At 39.7% G+C, this 26,689-nt stretch overlaps 1 protein-coding gene across 1 annotated transcript in view; it reads right to left on the bottom strand.

Annotated features, from left to right (window-relative positions):
- Nucleotides 1–21,637, bottom strand: part of Adgrl2 (adhesion G protein-coupled receptor L2) — a 612,895-nt gene extending 591,258 nt beyond the window's left edge. The window contains exon 1 of the mRNA XM_075981092.1: nucleotides 21,363–21,637. The gene's annotated coding sequence lies outside the window, so the exon portion shown is untranslated. The remainder of the gene's footprint in view (nucleotides 1–21,362) is intronic.
- Nucleotides 21,638–26,689: the final 5,052 nt, after the last annotated feature.

The raw sequence follows: 26,689 nt of genomic DNA, 5'->3' as shown, positions 1-26,689 counted from the left end.
GGAGAGCTGTCAGATAACAGAAAAAAATAAAAAAAGGAAAATTACAACATTGGACAGCACATTTATTCTGTAGTGGCTACTAGAGTTTTAGGTGAGGCAAATTAGAAATATTTTATGGCATAAAACTGAAGCTCTTTCTCTCCGATTCTCTTAAAAATTTTAGAATAACAGTTGCTTACAATCTTCATTCCTGTTGCTGAACAGTGGTGTCATACTCCTTTAATCCCAGCACTGGGGTGTAGAGGCAGGTAGAACTCTTAGTCCAAGGCCAGCCTGGTCCAGAGTGAGGTCCAGGAAAGCCAAAATGACACAGAAATCTTGTGTCAAAAACCAGTCAAACAAAAATCCCTACAGAAAAGAAGTAAGTTTCCACCTGAAAAAGACACAGCATAAATGTGGTGTTTTGTACAGTTTAGACTAAATAAAATTATTTTGAAACTCCACTCTTTAGTTAGAACTTTTACTTTGAAATCCCTAGGCTTCTCACACAGGGTTATGCAATGAAAAGATTCTAGCTAACAAAACCACCAAGTGGCTTTTGGTGACAAAATTTGACATTCAATATGAGGCACAGACTCTTAGGAAAGGCACTGGGAAAGCACATCAAGGAACAAATGGAAAGACACTGTGGTCAAATCTTTAATTACCTGCCTACTATACGCTGCATTTCTCTCCTCGTCCTAAGAGGTTGTCAGAATCAGCAGTGTGTTCTGGGCTTGGTGGCACTCACTTGTAATCCCAGAACTTAGGAGATAGCAAGAGCAGGATCATGAGTTCAAGGTCATCCTTGGCTGTGTGGTGAGTTTGCAGTCAGGCTGGACATGGGAGCCCCTGTCTCAAAAACCCAACCAAACCAAAGCAAAATGTGTGCTCTGAGAAGGGTAGGGTGGAATGGCGTTACATCTCCTCTTCTCCTTGCTCTTCTTTTTCTCAGACAGACAGACACACACAACACACACACACACAGATCAAGGATTGTGATTGATGGCTAAAACTTCATTCTATGCTGCAAAGAGAAGTCACACAGTGGGAGCAGAGGGATGGCAGCCCTGAGGGCTCCAGTTACAAAGTCAACCCCTTCATCTAGGGCAGACTTTGCCCAGGCTCCTTGGAATCCAAAGAAAACCAGAGGAACCGGTTCAAGCTACTATTTACTTTCCTGTTCAACAGAAAGGAGGCCGACTTGAAATTCGTGGATACATCTCTTTAGATGATGCAAATTACAAAGGGAATGAATAGGCCTTTTAAATATGCCAGACCTGAAGCTGATTGAGTGCTCACATACATTTTCTGTGTGTGGGAGACCAAAACAGCGGGAGACAGCTGGTTGTGCTAAGCAAAGCTCAGGTACCTTTAGTAGAGGGCACTTAGTCATGATGGTCCAGAAACAGGCTTCCCTCCACATGCTTTTCAACCAACTGGAGAGACGAACTGTTTATCCAGGCTAACTAAACTATTTTTAAGTCATGACTAAGTGGGGCAGGTAAATTTGGATGTGAATTTATATGTTGCTAGAGAAACACAAATGAAAGTATATTCATGAATGAGAGGTCGTGGGGTGTAGTGGCATTTCATTTGTGTTTTAATAAATAAAGACTGCCTGAAGATCTAAGAGTAAAAGAGTCCCACTAATCAGCCATATAGAGCAGGTTACAATAAAACACACCTTTAATCCCAGTAAGCACAATAACACACACCTTTAATCTCAGTAGCCATAATGGCATACACCTTTAATCCTAGTAGCCACACTAGTTGCCATAGAAACTGGGTGGTGCATAGAAATGGTGGTGAACACTTTTAATCTCAGGCCTAGAGAGAATTATGAAAATTATGCTTTTATAATGATAGCTTTCAGAGACATAGTCTCCTGAGATTCCAGGAGGCAGGATCACCATTTCAGACTGAGGTCGAAACAGACAAAGGAGAATTTAGTATTTTTTTTTTAACCAAACTTCCAATCTGATACCAAGACATCTGTTCCAGTGGGTTTTGTTTGTTGTTCTTATTCCTAAATATTATCACTTTTTTTTTGAAGACAGCGTTCTCAATGTAGCTCTAGGTCTCCTGGAAGTCACTCTGTAGAGCAGGCTGGCCACGATCTTAGAGATCCACGTGCCTCTGCCTTTTGAGAATGCTGGCATTAAAGATGTGCACCATTGCAGTCAGGCCCAGTGCTGAGTGCTGAAACCGGTGTATCACACATCAATTTGACTGCCTCCCGTCCTGCATTTACCATTTTATTTATTTATTTATTTGAGAAAGACTTGTTTTGAAATTTATATTTACAAATGAGATTAAGATTAATGATACTTTCATCGAATAACAAAATATGGGCCACCCCCTTTTTTCAGGTATTAGTGAAAAAAATTCTTCCGGTGTCAATGAAGAACTCAAATTATACAATTCTCAAAACACTCACTCTTGATGATAAGTTTGAATTTACTGCAGTTGAGGTTTGGGACCTGTCTGGTCTCCGGAAAAGAGACCTGGCAGCCCAAGAGGTAGTGGACCAGGGATGGGGAGTAGGTGTGGAAGATGGTGAGTGGGTGGGGTGGTGGCGGTGGGTTCATAAGCGATCACCTTTCACCCTCTGAAAGGATTCATGCTGTTTGCTGGGTATAGGTTACGTATTTGGAGACTGAATAGAGAGTCACCCCACACCTGCTTGAGTCCCTTCTGTGAGTGATAATGCCACCTCTCATGTGATGGAAGTCAGAATGCAGCCATGAGGCTTAAACTTGGAGTTGCAAGCCTTCCTAGGCATGAGTTAAGGCAAACCTTTCTGTTCCTTTTGAAATATTTATTCTTAGGCATTTTGATGTATCAACAGCTCATGAACTAAAATCCTACTGCCATTAGGAATCACCAACGGTATGTGACAGGGATCCCTCTCCTTAGACGCCTACTCTAAAGACGGATGGTGGTCAACCGCTTTTGCAAAGGGAATGGCTTGAAGCCTGCCCCATTTCCTAAGTATTCAAGAGGAATGGAAGCGGTCCTGGTCTCTGGGCATTCCTTTTTAGAAGCCTGTCCCTGTCTTTTGCCCCCTTGAGCCTGTAGGTTGCTTTCAAAGAAGCGATTTTTAGCACTCTGGTGTAGGGTCAGCTGCAGCTGTCAAGTGACTGCGAGGGTTATTCAGGCCTAACATCCAGAAAGACAATAGCTGAAGAAACAGCTAATGGACCTTGTCGACCCGCCTGAGATTGAGCACCAGAGTGACCCCCACATTTTAAACAGTCTTTAGTATCGATTCCAAACTCTTTCAAAGTTTAACACAGGGCAACGCTGTACACAAGAGCGAAGCCCTGGCACACTCATGGTGTAACATACAGAGGGCATGACATTTGATTATATCTAAGCTTCTTCAAATGCCAAGAGGAATCTGGAGAAAGATATTTGATATTGACTTTTAAAAGGTCCACATAGATAAAATTAATAAATCTTATTAAAGTTTATTTTAGGGATATTGATTTTAAAGTTGAAATGCACCCACAAAGAAAGTCCCATTATAAGGGTAATGTGTAAATTCCTTTAAAACCCATAGTTACTGTAATTATACGGAGCATTTTACAAGCAACGAGGGACTGCTTGGGATAGATGACTGAAATTTAATCAGTTTCTGGCATGGGCTGCCTTCTTTTCCCTCCACGAGAATTTCCCATGCAGGCAGACCTGTTCAGAGCCTAAACCTTGCTTATCATATTGGATCTGTCTTTGAGCACTTCCCAAAGGAAAGGCTTCCTTGATTCTCCCAAAAGATAAAGGAACAGAGCAATTTTCCTCCCCAACCTGTACCTTCCTCCCATCCTGTGCCATTCTTGGTAAACTTAATTCAGTCCTTGGCTTTTATACTCACAAGAAGCATTCAGCATTGAATGCATAAAACATGGGTGTGTTGATGCTGCCACGGGAGTGCATCCAATAAGAGAGAAGGCCTAGCCTTTATACTCTTAGGGAGGAAGTGTTTGCCCCTGAGAACCTCTTTCAAAAACATCTCATTTCATTTTGAAGCATTTTCAGTTTTATTTGTGTTAAGTGGTGTAGGCCTGCCAGTCTTGTGAAGAGAAACCTGAATTTGATGTAGTTTCTTTTAAAGCAAGGGGGAAGTGGAAAAATAATCACCAGTGATAAGCATGGAAATTAAACTACCTCTGGAGTTCATGTTTTACAAGGTCAAAATCGATTAGTTTATCTCCCAGCTGATTTAAAACCTATCTGATTATTTCTGATGGCTTAAGATGTAATTGTCTGGAAGTCTAAATAGAATTTTTAGACTTACCTTTATTAAAACCTTAGGAAATGAAGCTAGAACTGTCGGCTTGGTTTCCTTATTTCTGCCGTTATGGAAAATAAAAACTACAAAGTTGCTATTTGTTGTTCATGTTTTTATCAGAGCTCTTAATAAATATCTGTCCCTAGTACAAATTAATGCTTTTTTTAAAATGTAGTTCATTTAAACGTGCATTCCTTGAACACAGTAGCATTGCAGTGTGACATCTGTGTCCCAGAGATCAATTGATGGCTGTTAAAGATCATGAAGAATGGCCCATTAAAGCAGTTAGCGTATGACAAATAACAAGGTTTGTGTTTAGTGTGGAGATTTATCAACTAGACAGAGTACTTATGCCTGGGACCCGAGTGAACGTCTATTCAAACCAACTTATTAATCAGCCAGTACACCATTTTTAACAGACCATCTTATTAAAAAACTCTAGATATATTAAAATTGAGCTCTGATGTGATAGGTACCATCCTTGAACCACAACCATGAAACACATACTCTTTACTGCAGACTAAAGTCTGTTAAAAAAAAATCAAGCTTTTTATTTTTTTCTGCTTTTCTCAAGGCTTGCTAGCATCCTTTGCCTGAGACCTCTCGCTCTGGTAAGCAGTGTCTAGCAGGCTGCATCTGGACCACATGGCTGATCCTCTCTCCCAGTCTACATAAGATGTAGTCACATTAAGGTTGTATGCCCAACTTAAAGTTACCACATATGTATAGCTACAGGGATGACGCTAAAGAATCTTCTTAAATACCCAAAGCCATTTTTAGTGTGGGAGACGTGAACTACTTTCAATAAGGGGGTAGGAGGATGCCCTGCCCTCCTGGATAGTTAGGATCTTAGTAAGATTTTTCAGGCCTCACACAGTTTGCCAGGTTTCTCATACCCAGTGGGATCTACAGTGAGTCAAGAAGTTGACTGAGTATGATGACTATTTTGATTATCATCTCAAATTTCAATGCCAATCAGTGGGTATTGATTATCTGGGAGCTATGCATTGAGAAAAATGCTTAGGCTCAGTGTAAGTGGAAAGGGAAAAAGCCACAGTAAATCATTGGCTTTTACATAGTAGGTATGAGAGTCCTGGTGTTGGAGAGCCCTGGGCTTCTAACTTTTGCAGCCCACTGCTTGTACGTATAGACCTCTCTGTTCAGGAGGCTAAGAGAGAAATGTGTGCAAGTTAAAAAAAAGAAGAAAACCCAGAGCAAATAGTTGGTCCAGTTTTGATAGTCAATTAAGTGGTTTACCAAACATTTGTAGCAGCCTGTAGCAGATATATATATATATATATATATATATATATATATATATATCTGCTCTTGATTAAGGTATTGTGTTTGTGCAGTTGATATAAAATGTAATACAATAGATAATCATCTATAATTGTCAAGCTTGTAGTCATGTTAGTTAGGTTTTCTAGATATATAGAGATAATATTTCAATTAGGCAGGTATTCTTCACATCTTTCAGAGACCTTCAGAATATGGCATTTAAAATGTTTTAAAAACTTAGGACTTGTCATGACAGTGAGACACATCTGTTCCTGGCAGCACCAATTACTTCAAGAGGAAGATGGGCATTCAAGAGTTTTCTCATGGAATTGGTTAGCCATTTGGGCAAGAAACCGCTCTTGATTGGACTGATTGTTGAACTGGATGTGTAGGACCAACAGAAAAAAATGACTGATGAATTTGCCTAAAGGTGATATGATCTTTTGGGGTTCCTGATTCGTGAAAGACTCTGCTAGACATTCTGCAGTACACAGAAGAAAGTAACTGAAAACTGCCAATATAGGCGAAACTGTCTTTGAAATTTCCTGCTTCGTGAAAAAGTATTCTGGATACTATGGACCTGTGGGCTGAAGAATGGATACCCCAATGATACAGAAGAACTTTGGGTGACTGTCCAGGCAGCGAGATGTCTCTGTCAATTCTAGAGTTTTGGAAGTTGCTTACAATGTACTTCCTGTTTATTTAGGTAATATTATATCATTCTGCAGTCTTTAATGGAGTTGAAGAATTGATACTTATAGTTTTCCTTAATTATGATAAAAGATAAAATAGTTATAAATATTGTAACTGTAATTATCGCTTGATATATCTGTTTTGTTATATGTAATTTTACTATGTTAAAGTTAAAACCTTTCTTTTTATTTAAACAGAAAAGGGGAGGTGATGTGTGGTTCCCCTCTCTATGCTGTGAATACCATTAGTTAATAAAGGAACTGTCTTGGGCCTGTGCAATGAATAGAGGTAGGTGGGAAAAACTAAACTGAATGGCGGGAGAAAGGAGGCAGAGTTAGAGAGAACCATGTAGCCCTGCTGGACACAGATGCCGAAACATTACTCAGTAAGCCACTGCCACATGGCAATACACAGATTAATGGAGGTGGGTTAAATTAAGATGTAATAGTTAGCCAATAAGAAGCTAGAGCTAATGGGCCAAGCAGTGATTTAATTAGTACAGTTTTTGTGTGATTATTTCGAGGCTGAGCTGCCGAGAGGCTGGAATAATCAAGTGGCCTCCTTACAACAAGAAAACACTCTTCAGAGTGACCATTTAAAGAATAGTTCTTCCATTAATTGAGCTGAAGGTGTCCTTGTAAAGCTGGAGTTTGTGGAATGGGTCAGCTTTCTTGAACACAGAATGATTCTAGTCACCCCAATAATAAGCCATGTCTTATAGCAGCCATCACTGCTACTGTCTCCTGCTGTTCCTCCTTCTCCTTCCCCATTTCCCTTCTTCCATTTTCTCCTGTCTCTCCTTCTCCTCACACTTTCTCACCCTTCTTTCTCCTCCTTATCCCCCCACACCTTCTTTTCCTCTGTTTATTTTTTCTCCTGTCCTTTCTTCTCCTATGTTTCCCTTCCTTTTAAAATAAATAATTGATTGAGATTATCAATCTTACTGTGGCCAAAACAAGTTTTTTTTTAAAGTTTTTATTTTTACTTCTATTTTAAAGTTGTTCAACATGTTTCTCTCTGAAGCAGTTTATCTAGTTATTCTTATCAGGAAATGAAGTCTGACTTGGCATCAAGTTTCTCTCTCCCCAGCCGTATCCAACCCATCACCATAGCCTTTGATACTCACCTCTAACATACCTTGGAGATCATTTCCAGTCTCCAGCTACTGCTCCACATGAGGTAAAATAACTTTACCCCTTACCTCTTCTGCTTCAGGAACCTCCGAAGGGAGCTCTCAGCACCTTCAGCCTCTCCAGCACATAAGCTGTACAAAACCAGTCCAACCATACAGAACCAGGCCGACCATCTGAGCAGAAGAGAACCGGTCCACCTTTCTCAGCGCTTACATTCTTCAAAGCTTCTCCTGGCATTAGAGACTTCAGATGTACCCAAACCCCATCATAACTCTTGTCTTCTTCCCCTACTACAAGAATTTCATTGTGATTTGGTAATCTCCCCTTTTTAGTCCTTATTTTGCAAAGCTCTATCTCACCCTAAAGTTGTGGGTATGTGAATTGTGTGTCTGATATTGCTCTTTGCTTGGGATGATATTCTCCCTCCAACTACTTTATTTACTTTATACACATACCACTTTTTCAAAGCCTTCTGTTTAGTTTTTCTTGTTTTGTGCTTATTTGCTATCATTTGTTTACTTGTGTGATTATTTAAAGCCCATCTCCCCATTTTGAACATAAAGATCATTAACAAAATGGGGAAAAGATAATTTTTTTCATGTTCTCTTTCTACCATAGCTGAGTACTGCTTGCTACAGAATGCTCACAACTGCTTAACAATATCGAGACTGACCCACTCCAGTCATTTCCTGGGTCTATGCTTGCCCTTTTGTTCTTAGGGCTAAAACTTTTGTTCCATTTCTGTTCCTCATAGGAGATGGTTTTGTAATCTTCCTCTGACTTGGGGCCACATTGACACACATCTTCAGTGTTCTTTTAAATGTAGAGAATTGACTTTAATGTGTGGGGTGTGATAAATTATTGAAGAATGTAATGGGACCATTTCTCCCACTGTCTGTTAATTTAGTCTAAGGTGGTGGCATTCCTTTTTTTAAATTTTGTATTGTGGGTCACTATGGGTGCATATTAATCTGGATCTTTACGAACTTCTTACATAGAAGCCATGAGTCTTTTCTTTTACCATGAAATTTCCCTGCTGGAAAAGTGCTATTTGAAGTTGTGCATAGCATCTTTTGATGGCTCTAGGGAATCATTCATTCCCTTCCATGTTCTAGGCTACCCTGCGGCTTTTCACTGTAAGTGGTGTTTTAATGACCTTTTCTTTGGTGTTCATTTATGTTTGGTATATAAAAATGTTATTTATCATGTTCATGTTACATGTAGACAAGGAACATTAGGAGATAGAGATGGAATTGCTTTGCAAGGTAGAAGTGAAAAAAAACACACACCATTTTATTCATACTATGAATATTCTCAAGATACAGACAAATACGCATTTATAAATAAGTTTGCCTGAGTATGTGTTCCAACATTTATGTGTTTTGTATAAAAGGACAGCTCATCAGACTATATGGCCCAAGAATTCTATTATCTTATATTTTCAAATTATGTTACACATCAACTATTTTTGAATCATTTTAAAAATTAATTAAAAGCAAAAGGTAAAATGTCTGACTGTTGTATTAACTGTATGTTATAAATTTCTGCTCTTTATGTTCATAAAAAAATGAAGAGAACAATTTTAGGAAATTGGCCCAGGAGGCATTGAAGACAAAATAGTACATGAGTCATATGCTCCTTTACAATTATTGCCTTAATCTAAGAAATAAAATTAATGGATACAATGAAAGCTCCTGATAATTTGACTTATGATTGTTTTAGCCTATATACAGCCATTCATTACAAATGTCCATAGTTGTAGTTTCATTCAGAAAGCATTTATTAAGCCCTGCTTATAAGAGGCCATGAAATGCTACTTGTAAATGCTGCTGTTGAACGTGTAACACTTGCTGTAAATGGCTTACAAGGATTGGTACTGATAAACAGTCACCACGCTAACCTTAATTGTTACTTAATAGCAAGACATATTTTCTTTATCTGATAAATTATTGAGCATGCTCCTAGCTAAAACATAGACAATAAAAAACAAAAATATGTAAATAATAGTCACATTTGAATAAATGTCACATTTTGTGACTGAAGTCAATTAAATATAGTCCTGTTCATTAAAGGCAGAAAGATATCTTTTATTGCAGATATAATATTTCATTTATCCAACATATGCAATCACTAGAGTTTGGAAAACATAATGGTGTGAATGTCAAAATATGCTTCAATTGGATATACATATGAATTTATAAGGCTATCACTGAATATCTTCATTAAAATGTATGCCTTATAGTAACTTTATATTTACATATATACACGATCACACTATATTTAAGAAACACTGAATGTTTTAATAAACTTTCAGCTAAATTCATGCAACTAACTATGTAAGAAGACCCTTAATTATTTAGCCAGACCTGCTTAAGAATGGTAGGATTTCAAAAATTTTAAAAATAGTTATGTTATTTCCAGGCCAGCATCTATAATTTACACACTTAATTTGCAGTGCCTGAAACCATATCTTGACCTCTACTTAAGGAAACTTCAAGCATTCAGTACAGTGCTCTTTCGAGAGGTAAGCCTGGCTCCACTGGACAACAGATCTTACTGGACTGTGACATCCAGAAAAATGATGCTGGAGTGTAAGAATACAAAGTGTAGTTCCCCAGAGATTCATGGTGTTTTATGGGATACAGAAGAAGATCAATTCTTAGTGCTGAATGTCACAGTGGTGTGGTAATTCCCGTAATAAGATGATGTCAGCCACAAAGATTTCCTGAACCAGGACACCTGCACCCTGGGCATTGTGTTGGAGGAGGAAAAGTTGACTAGGTGCAAGACAGGCGTTGTACATTAGGGGTGGTGAGTGAGTGCTACAGAATTGACGCACATGTGAGGAAGCACTTGTATGTGTCTTGTGTGGTGTAGTTTTTATCCTTAGAGCTATGGGAATTCTGGATAGGATTGTTGAGGGTGGCCCACTTTACAACGTGTCTCCAAACACCACCAATGTTCATTAAGAAGTGAAGTCATCCCTATTTGAGAAAAGGAGGGGAAAAAAGCACTGGAAAAACACTCTGACTTCACAAAGATGTTAAGAAGAGCAAATTCGGTGGGTGGTGGCACACACCTTTAATACCAACACTCTGTGAGTTTTAGGCCAACCTGGTCTATAAGAGCTAGTTCCAGGATAGGCTCTAAAGCTACAGAGAAACCCTGTCTCGGAAAACAAAAACAAACAAACAAACAAACAAACAAACAAAAAAGGCAGATTGGGCTACAGATATAGAGAAGGCTTAGTGGTTAAGAGTGCTTACTGTTCTTGCAGAGGACCCAGGCTTGGCACCTGGCACCAACATCTACATAACTGCTTGTAACCACCTCCAACTTCAATTGCAGCAGATTCAGTTCTTTCCCTGACCTCTGCAGACTTCTGCCACCACATGGTACAGCCACGCACAACCACACACACACACATATGCACGCACATATGTACGCACACACAAAAGGCACAAACACGCAATGTAAACAAATTAATATTTAACAATATTTAAAAGGGGAAATTAATTTTGTTCTTCCTTAGTATTTCATTCTCAGATTCCCTAAATCAGGATGTGGGCAAGAGTTATTTATATACCTTACATTTTTTTACCGCTTTTAAAATTACTTTTATCATATAGTTTTACCTTTCTTTCTTACCTTCCCTACAAGTACTTGGAAGCTAGTGTTTGCAGTTCAAGAATTGCAGGTAGGAGTTGTGACACACACACACACACACACACACACTGCAGAGCTGTAAATCCAGATGATAATCCCTCTGACTCCTCTGATTTGTACATTATGCTGAAGGTTCATCTAGATTTCACTTTTATATTTTCAGAAAAAAAGCACAATCATAAACTTACCAGAATACAATAGACATCTTGCAGACATAAAGCTGGGCCAGCCTCAGGAAAGACACGACACTGACCCCAGACAGTACCCTTAGAGAGGGACATCTGCTTTGTCAATTTTTATTATTCTTCATTTAAAAAAAGATATCTGTAATGAACAGTATAAAATATGACTGGCTTACAATACAATATATCCAACCTGAATTATTTTCTAAATCCAAAGATGTTTAGGATGAAAGCAAAGGCAGACATTTCCACATCGTTTCGTGAAACTTAAGCCTACCCAGAGGAAAGATCATTTTGTTTGATCCTGAACATCAAGTGAATTTGTTCACCAAACCATTTATTCCAAAAGGTAATTAAAATAATGTAAAATCAATCCAGTCTATGTTTAACAAAATTAACTAATTATAATCTGCTTAAACCATTTAACCTATATAGCTCCTTTAAAAATCGTTGATTTTCTTTGGAAAAATAAACAATCTATTTTTTTTTAAAGTTGTCTTTCTTTTCAGTTGGTCCTGAGATGTATTGTCTCCAGACAGAACAGACAACAACCAAGAAGAGAAACTGAGACTGTCCGTTAAGCAAAAACAAAACAAAACAAAACAAAACAAAAACCCTACATATTCAGAGGTGAGGACGGAAATAAGATTCTGAATTTTGTAACCCGAAATTTAGTGACGGTCACATGTGGTGTTGATGTTAGCATGCCAACGCTCATTGAAAATGTCCCAACATGAGCAAAAGGTGCACCTGTTAGCCGTCTTTCAGTGTTTAAACTGATTGTAGACAACATAAATATATACAACTTAGTGTTTGTTTGTGTTCAACTAATTTGCACTTATTCAAGTTAGCATCAAACATACTTTAAAAAGTTCAACAAATCAAAAGAGCTAGTTGCTTGCCACTAGCTACATTTATTTTCAACCCATCAGTTCTAATCACAGAAACACTATGGGGATGTTAAAATCCCGTAGTTTAGGTGTTTGTAAGTGTCCCTGAGAGCTATGAAATTGTTACGAAAGAACAGAGATTTTTCTGTGCCAACTTTGAACTTTAAAGAGAGTGGAGGAACTAGCAACCACATCGGGGGAAGTAACCTCAGGCCCTGGGTGACTTGCTGATCAACTGCCATCTATTATTAATTCATTATAACTCGCTACTTTATTTTGCAGATAAAATTGTCATTAATGTCATTCCTTAAACCAAATAACATTATAAAAGACACACAGTGCTAAAAGTAACAGCTGAACTGTCTACATTGGGGTAAAAAAGAAAAAAAAAAAGCCCGCAGGAATCTGATTTTTGACAGCAATCTCTGTGAATGATCTCTCATACTGAGGTTGGTTTATGGACTTGTGGTTTGTACTTATTCAGATATCAAATCACATGCACACACATCTAATCAAGATTTCTTTCTAATTGAATTATGACCTTTAATCCACCTTCTTCTTGATTATGAATGACAGTGACCTTTACCTAATTTAAAACAGACACTCTCATGCAAAATTATGCAAACGACACATGTAAATTCTGAATCAAACTAAAGCTGAGCGTAATGGACCGCTGAGGAATTATTCCAGAAGCGTTCATAGTGAGGCCCAGTGAGGACTGGATGAGCGAGTGAATCCTCTAGCCTCTGAGCAGGCCGTCGGAGGAGCGGCAGAGACCTATTTCTGTTTATAGTTTTTCAGCTTCTATTTAGAAAACCGGCATGTCAATCAATATACATATCAATTTTGATTATTCTCCCCAGCATTTTATGGCATTCAGGAAATGATCACTATGTAATGAAGTCAGATGGCATTATTTTTCAGGAGAGTTGGCGCACCGTGCTTGACTATGCAATTTATTTCCATTTAGTATCAATTTTGGCTGCGTAGGAACCTGGCGAAAATCAGCTGTAGCACGTGGGACAAGTTGACTTCCTGATACTGTTTTATCTCATTAAAGAGGAACTTCACGCCCATGGCAGCTGGCAGCCAGCAGTGTTTCTCAGATATATTTAGAAACTACTGTCTCAAGGAAAAAAATCTGAAAGAAGAAAAGCATGTTTACATCCAGAACCAGAGGAGCCCGAACTCTTGATCCTCCTTTCTTGCACGGACTCTCCTTTCTCTTTAGATCAATAGAGATGGTTAGGAGGGGTTATCACTTAAGACGAGCCCAGGTCTCAGCTCCAACTAACATAGAGCAGCATCCTATAATCCACACTGCCCTTTCTGAGGTCATTCCATTATTACGAACGAGATACCATCACTCCTCAAATTTTACTTATTTTTCTTTATATACAAGAGCATAAAAATGTCATAAAGCTTGAAGCACATGATTTATCTGTGTCTTAGGTCACAGACATACACTTGTGACTGTAGGGACATAGAGATCATGTCACAGTAATAGGTGCTTAAGGGCCTTTTGCTGTCAGAATTCCTCTGAAGGGTACCTGATAGAAGCATGTACGTTCATGACTAATACTGTGTGACAGGGGAGGGGGTGAGTGGCAGATTGCTCTATTTAAATAAACAATTTGACCCTGACAGATAATAGCATTTTGCCCTGCCTAATACGTGTTTATCTTTTGCTATAGATGTAATCGCACCGACAGTGCTCTTAATGTAATCTTTCTTAGGAAATTAAACAGGTTTTAATGATATGCTTATAATGGATTGGGGACACAGTTCTGGGGAAAGAAATATCAATACTAGACGTTTGGGGAGAATACATACATGAAGTGATGTTGAGGGGATCAATGAACATTAGAAAGAAATCAATGGCGGCCTGTGTTTAAGGAACTCATTTACATAGCACCCAGAGAAATTGCCAAAAGCCCACAAAGCAGTGGAAAGCCCTCGCTTTTTTCTGAAGTGTTCTCTATGTGCACCTCACTTCTCTCACACACAATTCAGAGCAAGAGTCCTCTTAGGAAGATGTGTGCTTTTGTCTAATTCACCATTCTCAGAAGTTGTCAATCTGGCTTTTGAGTGTGGGTTCTGGAAACTCCCAGTAGCTTGGAAAGATGCCACTCACCAAATGAACCTGGAAAAGCTCTGGAACTAGTGCTCATCCCTGGCAAGTCTGAGAACAGGGATAGACACACTAAGGTAGGAACCACAGAGGGGCCAGAAAGGGGGCTCAGCTGTCAGGAGCATTGACTGTCCCTTCCAGAGGAACCAGGTCTGATTCCTGGCTCCCATATAGCAGCTCATGGTCATCCATAACTCCAGTTCTAGGGAATCCAATGTCCTCTTCTAACCTTAAATGGCCTTATGTGCACATGGGGTACACACACATACATGCAAGCAAAAACACTCATGTACATACAATAAAAATAACCAAATCTAAAGAACCTTAGACATGAACATACACTGGTCCAGTGTCCTCAGGACCAACTGACACTAAGTTGAGCCCAGAGAAACAGAATTATAAATATGAAATGCCAGCAATGGAAGAACTGTTTTTTCTTGGCTGCAGTCTGTTTCACTGCTGAAAGAATCAGAGAGTTTTAAATCCAACTGACCTGAGATACTGTATTAGTAACAGTTTAGAAACACCCTTTCTTGCCTCTTAAATCTAATTTCTAGTCTACATAAGAAAATGAAATTAGGAAACATCGAAATTGTTATGTCTAGATAGCATGGAGCAAAGCATGAATTCAATTTTTGTTCAGAAAATACAAGAGGGTGGAAAATAATCTCAGTACAGGATTAGGCTGATAGCAACTGCCTTCTTTCCCTGTTACAATACTGAGAAGTGGGTAGCTTTAGAATTTGTGTCATGGATCAGAAGGCTGAGGCATAGAGATATGAGAATTGCATCCCCACTCTAATTCTAGCCTAGGTCCGTGTCTGAAGCCAGCTAGGTGCTTTATACTTACTTGACGAGTCCGCTCCTATGATTTAAAAGGCCTACATTTTCTCTTTCTTCTTAATCAAGGATGTGAAACTTTAAACTATGGCCACAACACCCCTCTCGTTAATTAGATAGAAGCACCTGCAGCCTCTTGCGCCATCCCTATCTGAATCCACTAAAATCCCAGTGGCCGGTTTGCAGTGGCCTTTTTTTACAAGCTAATCAAAAGGATTCCACAGTAGTGTTTAATATCACTTTGGCTGAAGGTGGAAAAATGAAACCATTTCGAGCGGAGACGAAATGTCATAGCCTGAGCTCTGCTATCCAGTTGGTACTGAAGCCCCTTTGTTCAGTGTCTTTATCCACCCGGAATCTTTGGAGGCACTGTGAGATTGCTGTTCTATGAGCCTTCGTCCACAGAAAAGGTTAGGAAGTCCTTCTACTATCCCGGTGTCCCTGCTGCTTGCCCCCAATGTCTGTCCTGGTTTGCTCTTGTCTGTGTGTCTTCTTGAGGCCAGGTATCTCAGTTTTTTCCCAGGAGCACCCTGGTTGGGAAAACTTCGCAGTCTCTCTACTTCTAAGCCCCTGGCTTCCACTGTCTTGCTGTTCACCTGCCCAGCTGCTGTCTGCTAATTCCCCTTTAGAACTTGACTTAGGGTCCCAAATGCCCTCTGTGGACTTCGGTGCAGACTTGGTGATTCCATCCTTCAGCAGAGCCTCCTCCTATGCTCTTGGCTTCCCTTGGCCAACTCCTCTCAATGCCTTTGTACTTATTACTCTCCAGGACAGAGTGATTTTTTCTTAAGATTAATTACTATTGGATCTTCACTTGAATGTTATTAAGAGATAGTATAAGATAAAAAGCTGCAAATGGTGGTTAATAAGAAACACCTAAGTCTGAATCTCTTAAACATCAACTAACTCTTTTCTCATCTCGCAGAATGCCGCTGTCCTCACCCTTCTGCTCTTTTCCACGTTTCTGGATTTTTATTGTCTTTTTTATTTTCCCATTCTTCCCACCTTTCCACTTCATTCTTTCAGAAGTGGTGCCTCTGTTTTATATCAAGATGAGACATTATAGAATCTATCATTTCTATTCAGTGGGATCATTCCTTTCCTCATGCCTTTTTTTTTTTTAAGTTGAGCACAAGTACACTGTTATATTCTGGGAGAACACAACTCCAGCGTTGGGGCATAGCAATACCTTTTACAAATGTAATTTACAAAATTGAAAGGTTTTGCACAGAGAAGTGGCTCTCCTATTGCCCCTGGAACAAAATTTGAGTTTTTCAATCAGTATCAGCACATTAAGAAGTAAGCTTATGAATTGTCTCGACACTAATCAAACACAGGCCCTAGGCTGAGCACAAAGACCAGGTCTGTGAAGAATACAGCACAGTCCCATCTTCATCCTGAATCCATTTAACTTACAAGTGAGAAAATATTTTCTTAACACCATGCTCCCACCCCCAAATTAGAGGTTGAGGTTTACAGCATGAACTTTCGTCACTGTGAGCAAACAGGAATGAAGAGTCTGCTGCAGAAGTGGCCCTTGAATTTTTCTTGGGGGAGATTGGTAGCCACCATGCAATAATAACAGCACCAGCAACTGCAGCACCAGCAACTGCAGCACCAGCAACTGCAGCACCAAGAAAGGCATGGCGCTGGTTGAATGCAATTGTAAATTGTGACTCTTCTTTGAAAAACAGTCAGTCCTGTGAATTACTCAAGTTTTGCTTTTTTGCGGCTCTCCTGTAATGGCAACTGTCACTCTCAAATGACTGTGAACACATTTAAGAATTAAGTTGTCTGATTATTTTTGCTAACTTCCCTGGAGAGGGATGTCTTTTGCTTTTATTTTCAATTTCCAGAAGCTGACATTGTTTTAGGCAAAGAATTCAGTAATGGGGCTGAAGAACTGAGCAACAAGGGGTGCCTTCTTTCAGTGGTTGCAATCAGTTGTGGTTCTTAACTAATATATCTTCCACCAGCCTCTGTCTCTTTGCCCAACTGTTCCTTTCATGATGGAAATACTACCCGCGTAATTTGACTAGAGAAATCAAATCTGAATGGAATGCCTCATAGGCTAAGGAACTCACTCAGCAAGAGATGATGGCAGGATAAGCTCAAATTTAAATTAATTCCCAGCTTTTCCCATACCAGCAGCTGACATCTACCTTGGCTGATCTTGACAAAACTGGCATACTAAAATAGCCATAAAGATATGTTCTTGGGCTTTCTGTGTGCCAGCAGGTAGAGATTTTGGATGTAGAAGGGCAGTCCATCTGCCTGATATTTTTAATAGGATTGAAGAGAATACTGCTGTCATGCAATGGTATCAAAATTATTTTTTATTTGTCTTTCAATAAATGAGTATCTAATATATTTGCTACTGATGTATCATCTCTATGTCTTTTCCACTAGTTGATGTTGATCCTGTGTAGGTGTGTGTTTATATCTTATGGATGATATCCACAGGTCAAATGATCAGAGTGTTTGAATTGGATTCCCATGGGTGACAGGTATAATAGTTCATCTTTCCACACTGGGACCAAGGAAGATAGGGGAAGGTTGAAGCTACCACAAACAGACAGATAGAAGGAAGGCCTCTCTCACTTCCCTATAAGGAGAGGTTCTTTTCTTTGCCCTCATAAAGGAGAGAGCAACAACGACACAAGAATAGTTAACAGTGTGGAGAGGTTCATACTCAGCACATTTAAAAATTCATTATCATGTTATCTGTTCTCTTCATCTATTTTGTAAATCTGCTGGTAATATTTTATCCTGGGGAAATTTCCATGTAGATGTTCCCAGTAAACAGAAAAGTAAAAGAAAGAGCCGCTGCTGAGCACACAGGAGATTTTAAAGCATCGTCTGACAAGGCAGCAGAATGTACTTTTTCTTCCATGAACAGTCGTTTGCATCAATGTTTTCATTGTTATCAGAACTACAGTGGAGTTAGTAGGACAGATAGTGAGATAAAGCCTCAGGTTCATTTCCATCATTACCAAGCACTTAACACCACTAATATTCCAGACATATAAAAAGCTGTCAGTCTCGTGTTGAGACAGGGAAAAGAGAGGAGGGGGTGGCACTTCAAAGACTGTGAATAGACAAGCCAATCAATTACAGATCTGATTTAGTTCTTACACTCCACTAGAGTAACCATTCCAGGCATGCCTTCAGTAAAATAACTCTTAAAAACTGTACTCTAACAGCAATGTGGATGGAGAGGAAGAGCTAAGGAGAAGCTGAAAATCAGAACAAGATACCTAGCTCTGGTGTGTCAAGACAAGAGGAGCATAAATGACACAAGCTTGCTGTTGAGAAAGGGAAGGAGGCACCCTGACAGATGAGCCAGGAAGGCATCGTCATATGTGATTTCAAAGAATAAGCAGGTTCAAGTCCCATGTCTGCCATACGCTGTGGCCTTGACAAAGTTAATTAACTTCTCTGAACTTCAATGTCTTTATCTGTCATACTTGTATGACGGTCCCTTTGCCCTCACGGCATTACTATGAAGACTCGAATTTGTGCAAACAAAACAAAAAGGATCTGATGAGTGTAGCCCGGATGTCATCATCAATTCACACAGGCAATAACTTCCAAGGTCTAGGAAATGTTTAGTATGATAAGAAAGCTTCCTGAGAACCTCCGAATGTCTGCAGATGAAGCAGGCATCGAATGCCTGCTGATAATACAGATTATTTTCCCTCGAGCAGGATTGCAAGCTTCTCAGGCCCACAGAATACTCTTGACGTTCTGGACAACTATTATCACCCCTCGTAGTAGCCTTTTAAGATGATAATTTATCTTTTAAACTGTATTCAGTGAAAGCAGCAGAAGAGTGTCAGGTGGGAATAAGAGCCCACTGTTAAATACGGCCATGAGGTTTATCGGTGCTCTACATTTTGCTGCAAGGCACACTGGAATGGAGTAAATGGAACTTACCCTGAGCAGTGGCTTGGATGAGTTACTAGAGGAATGGGAAGTGTAGCGATGAAGCAAGGGAACCTAGGTGGAGTTGAAGGCTGTGACTGTTTTATTTAAGATGCACAGTAAGGCTTGACTAAACGCATAGGAGGTGGGTCTTCGGATACTTTCTTGAGGTTTACAAATAAATGCAAGCATTTATAAAAATATCTGCTTTTGAAATAACCCTGTGAAATGATGGCTTGGCATTCCTGGGGGAGTGCCTGCAGACCTATCATATCCAGTAATGTGGATGCGGAGAATGCCTAGTTGCCAGCATTTTCTCAGTCCCCAGAAGAGACTCTTGGCCACTTTCTCTGTCTCTTTTTGCTGCTGACAGAGTATCTGTGGTATTCCTTTGTTCTGAAAGGGTACCCTTTAGTTTCACACTAGTCTGGAGTTCACCCAGCAGGGCTATCCCACAGACTTCTCGTCTGTTTTCTGTTCAGTGTTTCCTATTCAGGGGCTCCTATCCCAATCCCTTTGGATGTAGAAGATTCCCCCTTGACCAGGAATGAGGAATCCCCTTCCTCCCCATAATACAGGAGCTCCAGTAGAATACTCCGGTGTCAACAACGACACAGAAGGTATTCACAGGCAGCCACACGGCTCCAACAGATACACCCAATTAGCTTGTCCCGGCAAGCCTCAGTTTACTTTACAACTCAGTCTTTCAAAGACTTTTAAAAGAAACTAATTACTAGGTAAGTAATAAGTTAAATTCCTCTTTTCTCACCACGAAGGGTTTTGTTACGTACTGTTATAAATCACCCCCCCCCATCCTTGCAGAGGAGCTTTCATACTGACAAGACTAATAATGCCTTGAAACGGAAAATATTTGTCTGTTAAATTCTGCATATAGTAACTTAACACATGCCAGAGATAGACATAGTCCTCCGCACAGCAATGCTTGTGTCGACGGCGTCTTTATGCTAACAATGACAGGGCTTCCTGTCTTGTGCTACTGTGCTCAAAGATCAGAGTGCATCTCTCTGTTCCGTAGAACATTCAATGCCAAAAAGAACAAGAAACGCAGTGCTTTGACACTGGGATATTTTATGTGGATAATAAATTTCCCCCCACAAACTCTACTAACTACAAGTATCTACCTAGACGATGGAAGCTGGGATTTATGACATTAGAATGATTGCGTATACCAGAAAACATTTTTCCCCTTCTTTTTAGGACTGTCAACTTTGCTTACTGTTTATGTTCAGTTCTATCTCATACAAGGGATTAAATATCCTTGCCAGAGCCATATGTCAAGGTGCAAAATCATATTAACAAAGAGTACTTTCAAAGACAGATGACATTATTAAGATTTGGGCTGCAACTGGAATGTTCTAATTATATTTGTACTAATTCAAAGGATTTTTGAATATTTAATTTCATGACATTTTAGTTTGATTTAAAGTTAAAATGACTAAGGAATGATTAAAAAATTGCAAGTCACTTCAAGGAAACATATTTGAGTAGTACAAGCTGAGGTATTGCTTTCAGAAACAACACAGATATTGTACAATCTATTAGCCCCTTCCACACATTTTTAACCCCCACTTAACAATGTGATTATTGAAATCATTGTTAAATAATGATCTCCAGAGACACTGTATACACATCAGGGTTTAAAGAACCTCTCTACATTAAACTTTTCTAAAATACAATATAATTTCAAAACAATACCTAACAGCACATCTAACAACGGTAACGGAATCCCAACTAGTTGCAATACTTGTGCATAGCCTAGTAATTTGTGAATTGCGAAGAACAAATCTATTTGACAGGGCAGTTAGCCACAGGGCCTCCAGCTTGTTGCCACTGCAGCAGAATGAAGAGCTACTGTTTGCCTGCTGATGTTAAAAACATTTCAACAGTTAATTCTTTTTTTTTTTTTCAGGGAAAATGCCGTGAGAAGGCTCCAGTTTCAGGCAAACAATACACGATCAGCCTTCTCACGGGTGAATTTTGCACTTGGCTGTAATTGGCCACGGTGCAGGAGAAGTTAAAACACCTAGAGAGGTTATTATTTTTTTTTAAGAGGGAAAACTTGATAGCAAATTGTATTTCTAGGCTAGAGAGTAGGCACTAATCTTCCTGCCGTTGTAAAACCGGAGCAGGCTACGTGGAAAATAAACATTCAAATACCCAGCACTTAAACAATTGTGCCTACACGGTTAAGTAACAAAAGCACGAGGCACCTGGAATCGCAGCATTTGTGCCCAATGCCAGAAACAATGTAAAGCATCCTAGTGACATTTGACAATGAGCAGACAGCAGAGGCATTACACGCATCTTTAGAAGAATCGGGCTTCCTACCTTGAAAAGACAGATGGAGGTAAGTTCCTTTATAAGAAAAAGTTGTAAGCAAAACCAGGCAGCAGTTGAAGTCAATTGAGTCCTTTCTGCCACTGTGTACATACAGCAGTTCTGCAATAAGGGGAGAGATAGAATGGGAGGAGCGGCTGTGGACGAGTGACCTCCTCAGGCTGAGTCCTCTCCGGGAACCACACACTGACAACCACAGTTTCTGATTTGCATGGATTATCTCCACTTGACCAGATCCACGGCAGATACATTTAAATGGAACTGGCACAATGCTTAAAAAGATGGAAGAGGGAATGAATGAGAGAGAGAGAGAGAGAGAGAGAGAGAGAGAGAGAGAGAGAGAGAGAGAGAGACGAGATCGCAGAGTGTGGATAAGCTGGGGCGTGCAGAATTGTGTCTCAGAAGAGCTACAGCTCCCTCTTCATGCCACAGTTGTAAGATAAGAAATGTTGTCATTACGAGCTGGTTAATCATAGTGAGAAACGGACCCAGATTAGTCCCAACGACACTTGCTCTGATTTCTGTGGACATTTTTATGAATCTTATTATTTTGCTAGTAGGATTTTAGAGGATATACCAAAAATATTTTATTAGTACTCAAATAAACAAATTTGAATAAAGTACCAGGCTTGTATGAGATTGGTTCTTTGGTTTGGATGCAGTAGCTAACAAGGAAAAAAAGATAATTTGCTGAGATTTGTTTGAAAGATCCCTGGCAACTTTTAAAGAGTCGCTTGCATGTATTGCCATGCAAATAGAAAATGGTAATCTAATATTTATGAATAATTGATTGTCTGGAAGGACTCAAATATGCTACTGAAGAGGTAGTCATTTCTTTAAATCTTTTTAAGTCACTGTTTCATATTGATTTTTCCTAGGCTACAGATTTGTCTTTAAATATATAGTTATTATTTGCTTCCCCATTGAGCGTCTTCAGAGATTGCCTGGTTGGCTATATATTTGTGTTCTCATTTGAAAGATGAAAAGGGGAAGAGAAGGCATGATTTTAACTTTTACCAGCAGCTGCTCGGTAAGTTTGCAGAAGATCTGGAGAAAAGGGAGACAGACATATTTGAGTGAGTTAAGTGAAGCCTGCCTTGTCTTTGCAGAGAGGTATCTGCAGATGCCTAAACAGTTGCACAATTAGGTTGGTGCTGTGGAAAAATCAGCCAAATCAGCCATATAACCAAACTGATCACAGTCTTGCAGAAGCCAGTGTTGGCCTGGTGTGAGCCAAGGGACACAGGTTGAATTTATTTTAATGTTAACCTCTCAATATAAGCCCACAAGAGGCATCTACAGAGCGAGGGAGAGATCTGTCAGCAACTGCCCTGCCATTGTACCTCTGTTTCTTGTCAGGAAAGATAAGGAATTTGAACACATGCCACTTGTGGGGAATTGACTTGGTGGACAGATGTGGTACTTTAAAAGAAATCATGAAAAAAATCTAACGCATTTCCATGAGATTGCAGAGAAGATTAGAAATTTCTGAAGGGGGCAGACTCAGTAGCTGTAACAGCGTTTAGGAGACAATTGCTCAGATGTGATGATTGAAGACAATAGTTATTTTCTGTCTATGACATCCTGTAGTCTGATTGCTACTGGAAGACATGGCTGCTTTCACTGCCCTCCCCCACCCTTTCTTCCATCCTTCCTTCCTTCCTTTCTTCATTCCTTTTTTTCTTTCTTATATCAGTTTGAATATAACTTGTATATGAGCCTGACTTTTAACATTATTGGGGTCTTAACATCGCTTCAGCCTCAAGCTCTTCAAGTCAGGGACTGTCCAATTTCCTTAGAGACATGTCTCTAAATAGACTGAAAGTGTCCTTTATCTAGTTTAGGTAGTTGATGCATTTTCTTTTTCAGAAAAGATATTGAAATTATTGGTCAATCTTTCATATTTTCTATACTAATTGTTCCTGTACAATTTGGAGTCAGGAATTATGTCTTCCATACTTTTATGAAATAAAAAGGCTTAAGTAAACATAATGTAGGTGTCAGGTCATGTATAGGATGGAAAGACCTGTAGTAGTTGGGTTCGGCTGTGTGTTTTCATGAAACCATAATTAGATATTTTTTCTTCGTATTAGGGATGTCTTCCTGAAGATGTTTAGGATTTGAATTATAACTTTCTGGTCACCGCTAATGACTGTGAAAATTGCCAGCATTGTTGGTTAATGTTTGTAAAACAGGAGCAACAAAAGCAAGTATTATAGGGCTGGCATTGGTAATAAAGATGAGGTACCTGGCCAACATTTAACCAGTAGAATCTGTTGTTATAATTACTAGGAGTCTCTTTCCCTTGAGTTAAAATGTCTGCCTCTAGGAAGTGACAGTATGGTGTCTACTGGATGTAGGAAGAAGATGATTTCTTTGTCTGTTCTTGGTTTCTTCTATTATATGAGGGAGGCTCATTTCTGATCCCTGACAACAAGAAGGAATGGCGTCTCTACCTTTTTATAACAGACAGAAATAGAAGCACGGTTCTCAGGAGAGCCTGAGAGTGTTGTGGCAGCAGAGCCAACCTTCTGCACAGGAATAGGAAATGGCTGGTGTGGTACAAAGTGAAGGGCACCCAGAAGCTCCCTGGTCCAGAAATATCTCCCCATCTGTCCTCTCCTATTCCCTGAAATGCCACCATTAGGGCCTCATTTCTACTTTTTACTGGCTTTCCATTCTCTTTCCACTGCGCACATGACTGGCAGAGTTTGCACATTAACACATTTACACTTGAGCGATACGTGAATTCACAGTAGTTTCACTTATTCTATCAGAGACAGTTTTTCTTGCAAGCAGGTGAAGATCAGAATTCCAAGAAGCCAGGCTTCAAGTCAGGTGAAGAGGAAACTCTTTTGATGTGTGTGGTCCTGTGTGGCAGTCAAGTTGCAATGTGCATAGTGTGATTGCTCCATTTCCCATGTTTGGATGCATGTGTTTTTATGAGTATGTTGTGTGTGCACAAGCACAAGTGTGACATGTGTGTGTTGGTGCACGAAGACGTGCAGGTACCCTTGTGTGAGTACAGGTGGAAATCAGAGGACAAGCTGGAGTCTCATTCCTCAGGCAACACCCACCTTGTTATTTGAGATAGGGTCTTTCATTGGCTTGGAACTTGTCAAATAGGTTGTATCAAATAGCCAGCCTCTGGTGTTTGCCTGTCCTTGCTTCCCCAGTTCTGATTAAAATGAACCCAACCATAACTGGTTTCTCTCTCTCTGTAAGTGTGTGTGTGTGTGTGTGTGTGTGTGTGTGTGTGTGTGTGTGTAGCATGATTAATAAAAACCCAGAGACAGATATTGGGGTCCAACCTGAAGGTCAGAGAAGCAAAACAACCAGTCACTAGCTCTTACCTCTACCTCAGTCTGAAATGGTGATCATGCCTTCAGGAATATCAGGATGAGATTGTGTCCGAGAGCTGTCTCTTCTCATCTTATATTCCTCTCTGGTGCTGGGATTAAAGGTTTGCACCAGTACCACCTGGTTTCTATGACAAACTGGTGTGGCTACTGGGATAAAAGGTATATGTCACCACTGCCTGGTTTGTATGCCTGACCGGCTGTTTTACTCTCCAATCTTCAGGCAAGCTTTACTTATTAAAATACAAATGAAATATCACTACGTGTGTGTGTGTGTGTGTGCGAGAGAGAGAGAGAGAGAGACTGACAAGTTACTTAATGTTTGTAAACTAGTGGTAATAAAATGCTTTTTACTATATGGTTAATATAGAGAACAAAGGCAACCTGACAACCATTTAATCAGTGGTTATAATCACTAAAAATCTGTTTCCACTGAGTTGAAATGCTTGCTGCTGGGAAGTGTTAGTAAGGTACCCATTAGATGTAGAAAGAAGATAATTTCTTTGTCCTAGGGATGGAACTTGGGCTTTTGTGTAAATGGTAAATGGGTTCCAGGACTGCAGACATGGTTACTCCACTGGCTTGCTGAATACAAAGCCTTCAAGACAATTAATTGTCATTCATATATGAATAGGCCATAGAACACCTTGGGTTAGAATAAAGATGGACCTGTGGACACCTATCCTCCAAAATACATGTGCACTTTAGCAACTAATCTACTAGTCAATACACAAGAGAACCTTCAGACTGTCATCAGAGAGTATGGAGAAATGCTGAGCCCTGATCCACAAAGAGAAACAAGGATTCACTCATCCATTCATTTGCTTCTTCCTTCCTTCATCCATTCCACAAAAAATGAGAACTGTTGGGTTAGGCAAACCTAGGCTGCATATGTAAAGTGTTATGGTGTTTACTGCCGTTTCTTATTCCTATGTATCGATCGCATGAAGAAATTGATTCTAACATTAGAAAGGCACTTGAAGGGAAAGGGCAAAGAAAAAGAAATCCAAGTGTTGCTGGGGTGAATGAGAAGGTCTCTACAGATGGTGCTGCTGCGTGTCCTTGCAGGCACAGTAGTCACTGCCTTGAGAAGAGAGGTGTCAGTTGTACTTCAGAATGAGAGATCACAGCTCCAGGGGCAGGGCACCAGGACAGATGATCAGGAACGGACACAAGTCGCACATGCTCAAAGCATCCTGGAGCGTATTTCAGCAGATGGACAGGGATGTGACAGGGATGCTGGGGAAGAACTAAGGAACAGGACCGAGAGAGGAGACAGAAATTGAAGCATCTCTGCTCATTTGACTCTGTATGCCTCAAGCATGTGTTAGCCAACTCCCGAGCCCAGCCAGCATGTATGTAAGTAAGTGTTTAAATGACAAGCAATGCTGTCTCCAGTGAGAAAAAAGAGCCAATTAGCTCTTGGATTTCAGTCCTTATGAGCTGAAATATTTTGGAGTTGTTTGCAAAGTCCCCAGTTCCATTCTCTACCCAAAGTGCTCTATGGCCTATTCATACATGAATTAAAATTAATTGTGTATGGAGACTTTGGGTGTAGCAAATCAGGGCGGGCATCACTGCTGGAGCCCTGGAACTCATTTAGCATAGAAAACTATAGCACTTTGAAATCCTTAGTGAGACAGATTATGAGCATAAATGCCATTAACACTAATGATGGTTAATAATTGGAAAATCATATTTATAAAACAGCAATGATAACGGAGTCAAACTAGCCAGCACACCTCCCAATTCTAATGCAAAGTGACACATCAAAATCTCCCTATTCTCTTTTATTGCCTGAATCTTAGTTATTTTGACATATTTATCCAGAAATTATTGAAGTTTCTACACTTAACCCAGGGATGACAAATTGCTTCTTGTAAATATTACGCTTACAGTAAAATTCACTATAAGATAAATGATTACAGAGATATGGGACCCAGAAGTAGTGAATGTATT

Source organism: Microtus pennsylvanicus, chromosome 7 (assembly GCF_037038515.1).
Source record: "Microtus pennsylvanicus isolate mMicPen1 chromosome 7, mMicPen1.hap1, whole genome shotgun sequence".
NCBI classification, from domain to species: Eukaryota; Metazoa; Chordata; class Mammalia; order Rodentia; family Cricetidae; genus Microtus; species Microtus pennsylvanicus.
The sequence above is the reverse complement of the archived record's forward strand: the minus strand, read 5'-3'. Positions and strand labels throughout refer to the sequence as shown.